This window comes from Pleurodeles waltl, chromosome 1_1, assembly GCF_031143425.1.
Source record: "Pleurodeles waltl isolate 20211129_DDA chromosome 1_1, aPleWal1.hap1.20221129, whole genome shotgun sequence".
In the NCBI taxonomy this organism is placed as follows: domain Eukaryota; kingdom Metazoa; phylum Chordata; class Amphibia; order Caudata; family Salamandridae; genus Pleurodeles; species Pleurodeles waltl.
In genome coordinates this window covers 57,136,282-57,150,654 of record NC_090436.1, presented here as the reverse complement: position 1 = coordinate 57,150,654, position 14,373 = coordinate 57,136,282, and the positions used below count along the sequence as shown (strand labels likewise).

The 14,373-nt window shown below is 47.9% G+C and overlaps 1 protein-coding gene across 2 annotated transcripts in view; it reads left to right on the top strand.

Moving 5' to 3' along the window:
• LOC138263029 (phospholipid-transporting ATPase ID-like) overlaps positions 1-14,373 on the top strand; it is a 490,165-nt gene that overhangs the window by 33,557 nt on the left and 442,235 nt on the right. The gene's annotated exons all lie outside the window — the stretch shown is intronic.

The following is a 14,373-nucleotide window of genomic DNA, read 5'->3' as shown; positions in this document are numbered from 1 at the left end:
CAGTTAACTGGGAATGTAGTTACAGGCCAATGAAATTCCAGTGTCTAAATCAGCGCACTGTATCAATACACCAGGCAAAACATCACCGCGGGCAGACCTATCCCAGCCAAAGCACTGTCACCGGAAGTCACAGGTAACACATGGGAGCATAGCGCCCTCTAGGGGGAAGCCCGGCACTACACTGTCACAGGTAACACAGGGGCTGAGCACAGCGCCCTCTAGGGGGAGCCCCAGTACTGCACAGTCACAGGTAACACAGGGGCTGAGCACAGCGCCCTCTAGGGGGAGACCCGGTACTGCACAGTCACAGGTAACACAGGGGCTGAGCACAGCGCCCTCTAGGAGGAGACCCGGTACTGCACAGTCACAGGTAACACAGGGGCTGAGCACAGCGCCCTCTAGGGGGAGACACGGTACTGCACTGTCACATGTAACACTGGGGCTGAGCACAGCGCCCTCTAGAGGGAGACACGGCACTGCCCTGTCACATAACATTCAAACTGAAGTCACAGGTAACAGAGGGGGTGAGCACAGCGCCCTCTGAGGGGAGATCTGGTACTGCACGGTCACATAGAATTCAAACGGAAGTCACAGGTAACACAGGGGCTGAGCATAGCGCCCTCTGAGGGGAGATCTGGTACTGCACGGTCACATAGAATTCAAACGGAAGTCACAGGTAACACAGGGGCTGAGCATAGCGCCCTCTAGGGGGAGACCCGGTACTGCACTGTCACAGGTAACACAGAGGCTGAGCACATCGCCCTCTAGGGGGAGCCCCAGTAATGCACAGTCACAGGTAACAGAGGGGCTGAGCACAGCGCCCTATAAAGGAAAGGCCCAGTACTGCAGTGTCACAGGTACCACAGTGGCTGAGCACAGCGCCCTCCAAGGGAAGACCGGGTACTCCACTATCACATAATGTTTAACCGGAAGTCACAGGTGACACGGGGCTGTGCACCGCACCCTCTAAGGGAAGACAGGGCACAGCCTGTCCTCTGACAGCAGACGCCCCCTGCCTTTCTAACAAGTGGCTGAAGGGTAGGTCTTCAGTACAATGTTATGACGTGTTGGTGTGGCAGATGTTGGGATGCTGCTATTTCCACCCCCTCCATCACTTCATAAACTTTGCCTGTGTCGGTTCCATCTGTGTGCGCAGTATGTGATGCCGTGGAATGTCCTTTAGTGCCTTCACGCTCTCTTGGAGGTCCCAGGAGCCCTTCCACCATTTGAGGTTCCTGCTGATGTGATTTGAGGTTAATCAAATGCCAGCAATTAAAGAGTGTCTGATCCTGAAGCCTTTCTTGACCTTGAGGGATAGGCCATATGACCCTCTTGGAATCCTTTGCGAGACGCCATTGCTCTGCCCCCTAATATTGTCCCTCTGAGCACCTCGTTGTGATGCTTGCAGTAGCACTGGACATGCGTAGAGAGATGATCTCATTGGTTGCTTCTGGATGCAATCCACATTCAGGCAGACTATATACAACTAGTCGTTCTCTGGCCCCTAGAACAGCCCAGGGACAATCTTGAAAGGTCAGGTAAGAACATTCCTACCGTACTGGAGCGGCATTTGAAGGTGTCTCATCTAGCCAAGAGCTGAGCTTTACCTGGATTATTAGGAGATTCTGCAGTTCAGCCAGTGCCCATCCATCCGTCCACTACTTGAGCTTTCTCTGGACTAGAAGACGATTCTGTAGTTCATCCAGTGCCCATCCATCCATCCACTAGTTGAGCTTTATCTCGACTATTAAAAGATTCTGCAGTCCACCCAGGGCCCATCCATCCGTCCACTAGCTGAGCTTTAGTTGGACTACGAGAAGATTTTGTAGTTCTTCCCAGAGACTTGTTCAGTACGAGAGTGCCCTGCTTCAGCCGTCTTCTATTCAAGGTTAGACATCTTGCTGTTACCTAGAGAGAAGGGAGATGTACTACTCGATTCCAAGAGAGGCAAAGCGGCCAATAGCAAAAACACCAAAGCAGGAGTGTGTAGAGGATGCCTCAAGGAACTTAGCTGTCCGGCAACCATGACAAGCTTGCTGCCCAGGGCTGGAATGAACCAAGAGGCAACTGAACCACATAGGCTGAGGACCAACAGATGCACGTTCCAGGGCCATCGTTATGGTGAGCTTGCATCATCACTAGCCCTTCTCACACCATCCTCAAGCATCACGGGAACCTGTATCTCCTTATTTTTAGCCCCAGTTGTACTCTTCTCTTCATCCCAGGCCAAGGCCTGTGGTTAGTTGACTTGATTTCTTGCCAATCCAAACTTATTTGCATTGAAAGTCATGGTTGGCACTTAACATTAAATACCATATTCAAGTGCATGTTGGCCGAGACGTTGGGTACAGTCGGTGCTACCAGTCTCGCACTCACATCACCCAATAGAAACACCCGGTACCCCTCGTTCACCATTGAGCTCCACAACTGGACCTGCTCCTGTATTGCAACAAACTTTCCCTAGACTACCAAACCTCTGTCACATTAACCGGACGGCAATGCATGGTTGAAGGGGCACTTGGCACTTGCTGTAACACGTAACACTTGGACTGGACCCCTGATTAGTTTGTTTGGGTGGTGGGTTTTGGGGGTTTACTGGTTTTGGTGACTGCTTTAGTGGAGATCAACCACCGGGGCACAGCCTTTCTGAGTAGTCCAGCTCAGCAAGCAGGGCCGTGAGCAGCTCTGGGGTGTCACACAAGTCACTTACAAAGAAACACAATGCCTCACTCTGTCTGGTACCTCAACTCTTGAATCCAAGCCCGATCCTCCCAACTGGGGATTACAATCTGTCAAGAGAGCGCGACCTCATTCCCATAAAGCGCGTTGTCCATGGAGCCACTTTTTACTTGTTTTTCTAGTGTCTGATACGTAAACAGTATAACACTGGTCGAGTTGTATCTCAGCCGTTGAGGGTGCTAGGAATGTCTGTCCTGTTTTTTTGACCTTCCTTATTTTCACTGAACTCTTTAACCTGCCTGTAAATAAAGACCTGTGTCTTTTCTGAAGATAGATCTGACCAAGCATTGATTTCGTTGTGTGCTGGTTATTGTTGTCATCCAATACAGTGTCATTCTCTGCCTGAGATCTTGATCCCATGATATTACACGTAGCCTGTGGTTTCACACTGTATGATGTCACACATGACTTCTAGCCTTATCTGCTCTGATGTGTCACACTCAGTGTGCAGTTTGCCATCTATGATGTCGTACTTAGTCTGTGCTGTTGTCACCAACGATATCAAATGTTACCTCATCCTCTGTGATGTCACACTCTGCCTGTTGCCTCGTCCTTTGTGATGTCACACTCTGCATGTTCCTTCATCTTCCGTGATGTCACATTCTACCGGTTGCCTCCTCCTTTGTAATATCTCACTCTGGCTTTGACGTAATACTCTATGATGTCTCACGCTGTGCCTGTTGCCTCATTCTCTGTGATGTCACACTCTGCATGTTGCCTCACCTCTGTGATGTGACTTCTCTCGAGTTTAGTACCATCTGTTATTATAGTTCCAGATAAAGTATTTTATGAGGAAGCTATACATTGACCCACTCTTGAAGTCTTGTGATATTAAAGTAAATTCTTAGCCTCCTTCCCCGAATCCCTTTCTGTTCCCCTGCCCTCATTCGTGCCCCAATTCAAGAGAATCCTCGTGAAACAGCCAATCAGTGAGCTCCTGGCAGACCCTGGTCTGTTGCCTGAATTAGCCGTGCAGGAGCTGGGCCCACATGAGTCAAATGAGCGTAAACACCAATGTGCATGTTTGAAGGGTCCTGAGATTTAGAGCACGCCCCGCTGCACTTTACACATCTGTTTGTACGTGTTTACAATGGTTGCCGAGGAGTCAGAACCGTGAGACGGAGCAAGTCACGAAGCAGGAGCCATTAGAAAGAAAAGATGGAGAGGTGAGAACCGGAAGTACAAGTGTGTGCGTGCGTCTGCGCGCGCGCCATCCCCACCATCTTCGCATTGTTCCTGAACGTCCCCCAGTGTTTGCTTTTTTGTCAGTAGTTTGTGGAGCACAGATCTAAGGGGTGCTTCGAACTGCAAACCTGCCGCTCCCTATGGACACTTCTAGTGTGTCCTCCGATTGGGGAGACCACTCAGTTTCCAGGGGTAGCCCTCCTTAACCCCACAATGCACAGGCCACAGATGGTTGCTGCATTGTAGCTTTTGGGGTGCAGTAGTTGAACCCCGGTGTGATGTCTCCTGGTCCACTCTTTTTAATTAAGTTTAGCAGCCTTTAGCAGGAGGGGTGTCTTCATGTTTTTTGTTTTTGTGCAAATATTTGCTAACATTATGCGCACTGGTTTTGCAATAGTGATCGTAAACATTGGCTCGTTGCCCCAGGACAGTCCATCATTGCTGGCAATTCACCTGTCACTAGAGTTACTCTTCACTAATTGCTAGAGCTGTATATTCATGACAGTGCTGGTTCTAAGATGGAGTAACATTGCTTCATTTTCCCCTGAAGGGCTGCTGTAACATTGCATAGTTCCTCCATAAATATTGATTACTATTTCCTTGCAGTGCTGCTGTAACATTGCTTAGTTTTCCCTGTAACATTTTTTGTAACATTGCTTAGTTTTCCCTGATACATTGCTTAGCTTTCCATTGCAGGGCTGTTGTAACATTACTTAGTTTTTCATTGCAGGGCTGCTGTAACATTGCTTAGCTTTCCATTGCAGGGCTGCTGTAACATTACTTAGTTTTCCCTGCAACATTGCTTAGTTGTCCCCTGTAGGGCTGCTGTAACATTGCTTTGTTTTCCCTGTAACATAACTTAGTTTTTTAACTCGTAACATTGCTTAGTTTTCCCTTGCAGCACTGCTGTAACATTGCTTAGTTTTCCATGTAACATTGCTTAGTTTTCCCTTGCAGGCCTGCTGTAACATTGCTTAGTTTTCCCTGTAACATTGTTTAGTTTCCGCCTGCAGGGCTGCTGTAACATTGCTTGGTTTTCCCTGTAACATAACTTAGTTTTCGCTGTAACATTGCTTAGTTTTCCCTTGCAGCGCTGCTGTAACATTGCTTAGTTTTCCATGTAACATTGCTTAGTTTTCAGGAGATTGGTCATTCCCCTGTAGTACCGAGAGTTCCTCCTAACTCTTGCACATGACATTCCTTTGGATGGACATTTGGGTCAGATCAAAACATGGGAGAGACTTGTCCCCCTGTTTCACTGGCCTAGGATGTCAGAAGACACAAAAGACTTCTGCAAGTCATGTGTGACCTGCCAAGCCAGTGGCAAGACTGGTGGCACTCCAAAGGCCTCCCTTATCCCACTACCTGTGGTTGGGGTGCCCTTTGAAAGAGTAGGGGTTGACATATTTGGCCCCCTTGGCCCTTCTACTGCTTCAGGCAATAGGTTTATCTTGGTGGTTGTGGACCATGCCACAAGATATCCTGAAGCAATTCCTCTAAGGACCACTACAGCTCCTGCAGTGGCAAAGGCCCTCCTTGGAATCTTTTCCAGGGTGGGTTTCCCTAAAGAGGTAGTATCAGAGTCAGCAACTTCATGTCTGCATACTTAAAAGCAATGTGGAAGGAGTGTGGTGTTACCTACAAGTTCACCAGTCCTTATCATCCACAGACTAATGGACTGGTAGAGAGGTTTAATAAAACTCTCAAAGGTATGATAATGGGGCTCCCTGAAAAACTCAGGAGGAGATGGGATGTCCTGTTACCTTGCCTCCTTTTTGCTTACAGGGAGGTACCCCAGAAAGGAGTGGGCTTCAGCCCCTTTGGACTCCTCTTTGGGCACCCTGTAAGAGGTCTACTCACTCTTGTGAAGGAGGGTTGGGAACAACCTTTAAAAGCTCCTAAACAGGACATAGTGGACTATGTACTTGGCCTAAGATCCAGAATGGCTGAGTACATGAAAAAGGCCAGTAAAAACCTTCAGGCCAGCCAGGAGCTGCAAAAGCAATGGCATGACCAGAAGGCTGTTCTGATCCAGTACCAACCAGGACAGAAGGTGTGGGTATTGGAGCCTGTGGCACCAAGAGCACTCCAAGACAAATGGAGTGGACCCCATCAGATTGTTGAAAAGAAGGGTGAGGTTACTTATTTGGTAGACCTGGGCACTGCCAGGAGTCCCCTTAGGGTGATTCATGTCAACCGCCTGAAACCCTACTATGACAGGGCTGATCTCACCCTGCTCATGGCAACAGATGAGGGACAGGAAGAAGAGAGTGACCCTCTCCCTGATCTCTTTTCCACCACTGAAACTGATGCTTTAGTGGAGGGAGTAGTTTTGGCAGATTGTCTGACTGCAGAACAGAAAGACAACTGCATAAATCTCCTTGGACAGTTTTCTAACCTCTTTTCAATTGTGCCAGGAACAACTTCCTGGTGTGAACACACAATTGATACTGGAGACAGCTTGCCTGTCAAAAGTAAAATCTATAGGCAGCCTGACCATGTCAGGGACTGCATAAAACAAGAGGTGCAGAAAATGCTTGATCTGGGAGTGATTGAACCTGCTGAAAGCCCATGGGTGAGTCCTGTGGTGCTTGTACCAAAGCCTCACTCAAAAGATGGAAAAGGGGAGATGAGGTTTTGTGTAGACTACAGAGGTTTCAATCAGGTAACAAAAACTGATGCTCACCCTATACCCAGGGCAGATGAGCTCATTGATACACTGGCATCTGCCAAGTATCTTAGCACCTTTGATTTGACTACAGGGTATTGGCAGATCAAATTGGCAGAGGATGCTAAACCAAAGACTGCATTTTCAACTATAGGAGGGCACAATTTACAGTGATGCCCTTTTGGTTGAAAAATGCACCTGCCACTTTTCAGAGGTTGGTGAACACAGTCCTGCAAGGGTTGGAGGCTTTCAATGCAGCATATCTTGATGATATTGCTGTCTTTAGCTCCACCTGGGATGAGCACCTGGTCCACCTTTGGAAAGTTTTGGAGGCCCTGCAGAAGGCAGGCCTCACTATCAAGGCCTCAAAGTGCCAGATAGGTCAGGGAAAGGTGGTTTATCTGGGACACCTGGTAGGTGGAGAACAGATTGCACCACTTCAGGGGAAAATCCAAACAATCATGGATTGGGTTCCCCCTACAACTCAAACCCAGGTGAGAGCCTTCTTGGGCCTCACAGGGTATTACAGGAGATTCATTAAAAACTATGGCTCCATAGCAAGCCCCTCTTAATGATCTCACAAGTAAAAAAAATGCCTAAAAAGGTATTATGGACAGCTAGCTGTCAGAAAGCTTTTGAGGAGCTCAAACAGGCCATGTGCTCTGCACCTGTCCTAAAAAGCCCATGTTACTCCAAGAAATTCATTGTTCAAACTGATGCATCTGAATTAGGGGTAGGGGCAGTCTTATCACAACGGAATTCTGAGGGCCAGGATCAACCAGTTGCTTTTATCAGCAGAAGGTTGACCCCTAGAGAAAAGCGTTGGTCTGCCATAGAGAGGGAGGCCTTTGCTGTGATGTGGGCACTGAAGAAGTTGAGGCCATACCTGTTTGGCACTCACTTTATTGTTCAGACAGACCACAAACCTCTACTTTGGCTAAAACAAATGAAAGGTGAAAATCCTAAATTGTTGAGGTGGTCCATATCTCTACAGGGAATGGACTATACAGTGGAACATAGACCTGGGAGTACCCACTCCAATGCAGATGGACTCTCCAGATATTTCCACTTAGACAATGAAGACTCATCAGGTCATGGCTAGTCTTTTTGTCCTTTGTTTGGGGGGGAAGGGGGTTGTGTAGGAAAGTACCATCTTGCCTGGCATGTTACCCCCAAATTTCACTGTATATATGTTGTTTTAGTCTATGTGTCACTGGGACCCTGTCAGCCAGGGCCCCAGTGCTCATAAGTATGTGCCCTGTATGTGTTCCCTGTGTGATGCCTAACTGTCTCACTGAGGCTCTGCTAACCAGAATCTCAGTGGTTATGCTCTCTCTGCTTTCCAAAATTGTCACTAACAGGCTAGTGACTAATTTTACCAATTCACATTGGCATACTGGTACACCCATATAATTCCCTAGTATATGGTACTGAGGTACCCAGGGTATTGGGGTTCCAGGAGATCCCTATGGGCTGCAGCATTTCTTTTGCCACTCATAGGGAGCTCTGACAATTCTTACACAGGCCTGTCACTGCACCCTGCGTGAAATAACGTCCACGTTATTTCACAGCCATTTACCACTGCACATAAGTAACTTATAAGTCACCTATATGTCTAACCTTCACTTAGTGAGGGTTGGGCGCAAAGTTACTTGGGGCCAGATGTAGCAACCCTTTTGCGAGTCGCAAACGGCGAAAATCGCCGTTTGCGACTCGCAAACGTGGGTTTGCAATGCACAAATGCATATTGCGAGTCGTTACCGACTCGCAATATGCATGTGCGACTCGCAAATAGGAAGGGGTGTTCCCTTCCTATTTGCGACTCGCAATGGTATGCAATACCATTTGCGACCGCATATGCGGTCGCAAATGGCATCGCAGTTACCATCCACTTCAAGTGGATGGTAACACAATCGCAAATTGGAAGGGGTCCCCATGGGACCCCTTCCAGTTTGTGATTGCACCCAAAAATAGTTTTTCAGGGCAGGGAGTGGTCCTAGGGACCACTCCCTGCCCTGAAAAAACCGAAACAAAAGGTTTCGGATTTTTTTAAAATGCAGCTCGTTTTCCCTTAGGGAAAACAGGCTACATTTAAAAAAAAAAAAACCTGCTTTATTGAGCAGCAGGTCGCTAACATGGAGGCCTGCTGACGTCAGCAGGCCTCCATGTTAGCGAGTGCCCATAGTCGCTATGGGGCCGCAATTTGCGACCCACCTCATTAATATTAATGAGGTGGGTCTTTGCGACCCCATAGCGACTTGCAGAAGGTGTCTGAGACACCTTTCTGCATCCCAAATTGTGACTTGCAATTTGCGAGTCGCAGAGACTCGCAAATTGCAAATCGCAATTAGTTTTTTTCGTACATCTGGCCCTTGGTGTGTGGGCACCCTGGCACTAGCCAAGGTGCCCCCACATTGTTCAGGGCAAATTCCCCGGACTTTGTGAGTGCGGAGACACCATTACACGCGTTCACTATACATAGGTCACTACCTATGTATAGCTTCACAATGGTAACTCCGGACATGGCCATGTAATATGTCTAAGATCATGGAATTGTCACCCCAATACCATTCTGGTATTGGGGGGACAATCCCATGATCCCCCGGGGCTCTAGCACAGAACCCAGGTACTGCCAACACTGCCTTTCCGGGGTTTCACTGCAGCTGCTGCTGCTGCCAACCCCTCAGACAGGTTTCTGCCCCCCTGGGGTCCAGGCAGCCCTGGCCCAGGAAGGCAGAACAAAGAACTTCCTCTGAGAGAGAGTGTAACACCCACTCCCTTTGGAAATAAGTGTGAGGGCTGGGGAGGAGTAGCCTCCCCCAGCCTCTGGAAATGCTTTGATGGGCACAGATGCTGCCCATCTCTGCATAAGCCAGTCTACAGTGGTTCAGGGATCACCCAGCCCTGCTCTGGCGCGAAACTGGACAAAGGAAAGGGGAGTGACCACTCCCCTGACCTGCACCTCCCAGGAGAGGTGCCTAGAGCTCCTCCAGTGTGCCCCAGACCTCTGCCATCTTGGATTTAGAGGTGCTGGGAGCACACTGGACTGCTCTGAGTGGCCAGTGCCAGCAGGTGACGTCAGAGACTCCTTCTGATAGGCTCTTACCTGTCTTGGTAGCCAATCCTCCTTTGTTGGTAGCCAAACCTCCTTTTCTGGCTATTTAGGGTCTCTGCTTTGGGGAATTCTTCAGATAACGAATGCAAGAGCTCACCAGAGTTCCTCTGCATCTCCCTCTTCACCTTCTACCAAGGATCGACCGTTGACTGCTCCAGGACGCCTGCAAAACCGCAACAAAGTAGCAAGACGACTACCAGCAACATTGTAGCGCCTAATCCTGCGGCTTTCTCGACTGTTTCCTGGTAGTGCATGCTCTGGGGGTAGCCTGCCTTCACCCTGCACCAGAAGCTCTGAAGAAATCTCCTGTGGATCGATGGAATCTTCCCCCTGCTAACGCAGGCATCAAAAGACTGCATCACTGGTCCTCTGGGTCCCCTCTCATCCTGACGAGCGTGGTCCCTGGAACTCAGCAACTCTGTCCAAGTGACTCCCACAGTCCAGTGACTCTTCAGTCCAAGTTTGGTGGAGGTAAGTCCTTGCCTCCCCACGCTAGACTGCATTGCTGGGTACCGCATGATTTGCAGCTGCTCCGGCTCCTGTGCACTCTTCCAGGATTTCCTTCGTGCACAGCAAAGCCTGGGTACCCGGCACTCCGTCCTGCATTGCACAACCTTCTGAGTTGTCCTCCGGCGTCGTGGGACTCCCTTTTGTGACTTCCGTGGACTCTGGCTCACTCTTCTTCTAAGTGCCTGTTCAGGTACTTTTGCGGTTGCTGCCTGCTTCTGTGAGGGCTCCCTAAGTTGCTGGGCGCCCCCTCTGTCTCCTCTTCCAAGCGGCGACATCCTGGTCCCTCCTGGGTCACAGTAGCACCCAAAAACCTCTACTGCGACCCTTGCAGCTAGCAAGGCTTGTTTGCGGTCTTTCTGCGTTGGAACACCTCTCCAAGCTTCATCGCGACGTGGGACATCCATCCTCCAAAGGGGAAGTTCCTAGTCCTCTTCTTTCTTGCAGAACTCCAAGCTTCTTCCAACAGGTGGCAGCTTCCTTGCATCCTCATCTGGCATTTCCTGGGCTCCTGCCCACTCTCGACACTGTCGCGACTATTGGACTTGGTCCCCTTGTCTTACAGGTACTCAGGTCCGGAAATCCACTGTGGTTGCATTGCTGGTGTTTGTTCTTCCTGCAGAATCCCCCTATCACGACTTCTGTGCTCTCTGGGGGTAGTAGGTGTACTTTATTCCTACTTTTCAGGGTCTTGGGGTGGGCTATTTTTCTAACCCTCACTGTTTTCTTACAGTCCCAGCGACCCTCTACAAGCTCACATAGGTTTGGGGTCCATTCGTGGTTCGCATTCCACTTTTGGAGTATATGGTTTGTGTTGCCCCTATACCTATGTGTTCCTATTGCAACCTATTGTAATTCTACACTGTTTGCATTACTTTTCCTGCTATTACTTACCTAATTTTGGTTGGTGTACCTATATCTTGTGTATATAACTTATCCTCATACTGAGGGTACTCACTGATATACTTTTGGCATATTGTCATAAAAATAAAGTACCTTTATTTTTAGTAACTCTATGTATTGTATTTTCTTATGATATTGTGCATATGACACCAGTGGTATAGTAGGAGCTTTACATGTCTCCTAGTTCAGCCTAAGCTGCTTTGCCATAGCTACCTTCTATCAGCCTAAGCTGCTAGAAACACCTCTTCTACACTAATAAGGGATAACTGGACCTGGCATAAAGTGTAAGTACCTCTGGTACCCACTACAAGCCAGGCCAGCCTCCTACAAACATTGCTTAGTTTTCCCTTGCAGGGCTGCTGTAACATTGCTCAGTTTTCACTGTAACATTACTTAGGCTTCCCCTGCAAGTCTGCTATAACATTGCTTGATTTTCCCTGTAACACTACTTAGTTTTCTCAATAACATTGCTTAGTTTTCCCTTGCAGTGTTGCTATAAAATTGCTTAGTTTTCCCTGTAACATTGCTTAGTTTTCCCCTGCATTGGCTGATGTAACAGTGCTTAGTTTTCCCTGTAACATCACTTTTTTATATCGTTTGACCACAAGCAAACCAAAAGAGAAAAACAAGCAAAAAAATTAGGAAAGCAGTGAGGTACATTAATAGAGGTCCAAATCACATTGTCAATAGGGGATCCAATACAAACACAATGCTGAGGCAGTCGCCAGCGATCTTGGTTTAGACTGGAGTAAAGAACTGTCAGAATAAAATGTCACAAGCGTGTGAAGGGTCTGAATATGAAACTTTTGTCTGTATGAGCGGCTTATTTGCGGCAGTGCAGATATAGGGTATGTTATAAGTGAGTGGAGACCAGCGGATACCCCAGCTATTTAAGCTGTATTGCTCATGGGTCGAAACACTGAACATACATCATCTTGTATCGGTGCCCTTTATTAAGTGGCATAACGCCTAGTTGTCTTTCTAAGCACAATGATTATTGTCAGGTCTAGTCCATCAAGGTGGGTGAAGGTCATTTTCAGCTTCAGTATTGAGGATGTAAATATCCCAGGACCCCACTCCTGTTTTCAGTAGACCCTAAGCTCTCATTGTATGAAGGGTATTGGCTTCAGCTCCAACCCAAAGCAAAAGGGCTCAGAGCCACTGTGTCGTGTCTGGTACTGACAAAGCCTTCCGGGCCATGGCTATCTGTCGTTTGAAGAGAACAAAGGCTAGATCTACAAACCGGAGTAAGACTTTAGATCCCTTAGCTTTTGGTCAAAGTCCTAATAGACAAGACTCTGGGGTGGGTGACAATGGGTAGTCAGTCAATTCGGCTGTGATTGCTGTGATCTCAGCTCAGGTCACCTGTAATGGTGGACAGTCCCATACCATATGGTAGAACCCGACATCGAGCTGACTGCAGCGGGGGCACTCGGTGTTCACATTCGGAAACATTAGTCTGAGTTGGTGTGGGGAAAGGTAAGTATGATGTACAAATTTAAATTGCGTATATCTGAAGGGAGGCTTCTGGAGCGCTTGTGTCCATGTGGCAGCTGTGAGTGGACTGGGTAGTACATTGTTCCACCTGGATTTGGCGTGGTTCAGCTCATTGGATGAGGCAGCCAATAAGGAGGAATACAATACAGACATAGCACGCCGTGCATCTCCGTATGTAAGTAGTATGTGTCGGGCGGCTCTCAGTGCAGGTTCGGTGTCTCCTACCCCCCATATCACATGCAATTGCCTCCAGATTACATAATAAGAGAGGAATTGACCCGGTCCAATGTTATAGTTATTTCTAACATCTTGTAATGATAATAATGAGCCATCATGGTATAGGTCACCCAAGTCCCGCCTCACTCCAGGGCATGATATCATGCCGAAATTTCAAGTGGCAAATACGCAATAATTATACTAGGGGCATAAGAGGCAAATATGGAGCTGGGATGCCCTTTCTATGTATATAACGCCGGTAGCAGTGTTGTGCCGTATACATCAGGCCCGGTTCATACGAGAGGAGGTGTTCACCGTCAGCCAGCCATGTGAATATGGGGGTGTCGCCCAGTACGTTTCGGATTGAAGTTTGTCTTGGGCCAGCGGTCCCGGCCAGCCACTGCATGGACCATTGAAGTTGAGCTGCGGCGTAATATAATTCTAAATGGGGCTCTCCCAATCCCCCTTCTATTAATGGATGCTGTTTCGTCATTAAGGCTACTCGTCGGTGACCCGACCCCCATATCAGTTCTAGTAGTATTCCATAAAGGTTGTGAAAGGAGGATCTGGGGAGCACTATAGGGAGTGCAGCAAAAAGATTTAACAGTCTCGGAAGGATTAACATTTTGCAAATCGCAGTGCGACCCAACGGAGACAGGGGTAGGGAGCTCCAGAAGGGAAAAGATTCACGTATGGAGCTAATCGCACGTCCTACATTGCCTTCCTGTATCCCTATAACATTGCTTAGTTTTCCCTGTAACATTGCTTAGGTTTCCCGTGCAGGGCTGCTGTAACATTGCTTAGTTTTAAATGCAACATTGCTTAGTTTTCCCCTGCAGGGCTGCTGTAACATTGCTTCATTTTCCATGTAACCTTGCTTTGTTTCCCTTGCAGGGCTGCTGTAACATTTCTTAATTTTCCCCTGCAGGGCTGCTGTAACATTGCTTAGTTTTCAATGTAACGTTGCTTAGTTTTCCCCTGCAGGGCTTCTGTAACATTGCTCAGTTTTCCATGTAACGTTGCTTAGTTTTCCTCTGCAGGGCTGCTGGAACATTCCTTAGTTTTCTCTAACATTTAGTTTTCCCATACAGGGGTTTTGTAACATTCCTTAGTTTTCTATGTAACATTGTTAAGTTTTCTCAGTAACGTTCTTAGATTTCCCCTTCCAGGGTGCCGTAACATTGCTTAGTTTTCCCTGTCACATTGTTTAGTTTTCCCTGTAACATTGCTTAATTTTCCCCAGAAGGGCTGCTGTAACATTCCTTATTTTTCTCAGTAACATTCTCAGTTTTCTCAGTAACATTCATAGTTTTCCCCTGCATGGCTGCTGTAACATTCCTTAGTTTTCCCTGTAACATTGGTTAGTTTTCCCCAGCAGGGCTGCTGTAACATTGCTTAGTTTTCTCTGTAACTACCTTAGGTTTCTCTGTAACAATGCTTAATTTTCTCTGTAACATTGCTTGGTTTTCCCTGTAACAGTCTTTGTTTTCCCCTGCAGGGCTGCTGTAACATTGCTTGGTTTTCCCTTGCAGGGGTGCTGTAA